Below are 1,495 nucleotides of genomic sequence, written 5' to 3' on the forward strand. Positions count from 1 at the left end.
TTTGGTAATTTTCTGTGTAGGGCGGTGATGATAAACAAAACCTGCAAATTCAAGATAGAATAAAAACGAAAATACAGAAGTCCACGTCGGTTGTCAGCAAAACCTTTGATCAGTCCACCCCTGAAAATAGTGAATGGTAAAATATGCAAATTTTCAATAATGAAAATTACCAATATTGAGTTACTATCATGAATGTGAAATAAGGAGATCTTAAACTCCGATCACCTTAAGTTCCAGCCCGGCCGCGGCCGTTCCGTTCCGTCATGAATAAATTTAAATGGCCGGCAAAACAGCGCGACCCGCCATTTTGCCGGTGCTGCGTAGGGCAAAATATCGTCCAGTTCAACTCTGCCGAGGGCGCCGCCATGTTGAAATAAACTCTACGATGATGTCATTTGAACTAGCCAATCAGCAAGGCGATTTGGTCAAATATCGCTGGGTGCGTGTTTGCCGTATCCGGCAAAATATAACCTGCCTTTCTTTTATGGCATCTGAATGTAATGGGCGTGGCAGTGGTGGCACGTGTCGGCGAGCACCGTCAATATTGGTTAAAGCCTCACTCACAACCTGCCTTATGTGCTTCTATGGGGAAAAACTTGGCTAAACTATGCTTGGGACGTGTGTGTCACTGGTGTGTGTGCAGCGCCGTAGAAGGTTGCAGACTGCCCGTAGGGGTCATTCCATATGAAATGAGCCAAATTGAGAACATCTTCCAGTTTTATGGTCTCAGAATTGCTCTGTTTTTTATATTTTGTGGTATGAGGTGTAAGATGAAGATTGCACTTCGTTCCAGTTAAATATCTCCACCCATTCCGATTTTATAGGCTGTTGAAAAAGGGGGCGTGGCAACGTTAACCCTTTATTGGTTTGTAAGCATTTTTTAAGAGGCTGTAACTCAAAAACTTAAACAAGATATCAATTTGATTTTTTTCAGAATGTATTAACTCTGTCTTAAACTCTCAGAAAAAATGATTTTTACAAACATTAACCCTCCACTGGCCACACAGGATCAGGGTGAAAAATGAAATTTGAACGGTACTGAAGCAAAATCAGCCGAATATAGGCTCAATTTTCTCACATACCATTGGAGATAGTGCTTTTGCTCTTAATTTTCTGGAAAGCACATGCCAGGGGCTTCCAAAGGAAGTGAACTCCAGACTGATGCGGTTATTTATTTCAGAGCAATGTTAACCCTTTTCAGCCTTGGTTGCTGGGTGGGGCACTTTTGGACCCCTTTTTTCACCATGTGGGTATCTTCTGATTTTCGAAAACTATGTATCATCTAAAAGCTCTTGATATGTGCTGCTAGAAAAATTACCCACTGATATAAAACAAACACCCCTACACATAGAATTAAAGCCCTCTTTTCAGGGTATATCCCACTTTTTGCATATATTTTAATGTACAGTCGTATGTACATAAATGTACACAATACATAGGAGTTATGGTGCATAGTTACCTAAAATGCATAAATAATACATGTACAACAGCTCTT

This window comes from Thalassophryne amazonica, chromosome 10 (assembly GCF_902500255.1).
Source record: "Thalassophryne amazonica chromosome 10, fThaAma1.1, whole genome shotgun sequence".
Taxonomy (NCBI): domain Eukaryota; kingdom Metazoa; phylum Chordata; class Actinopteri; order Batrachoidiformes; family Batrachoididae; genus Thalassophryne; species Thalassophryne amazonica.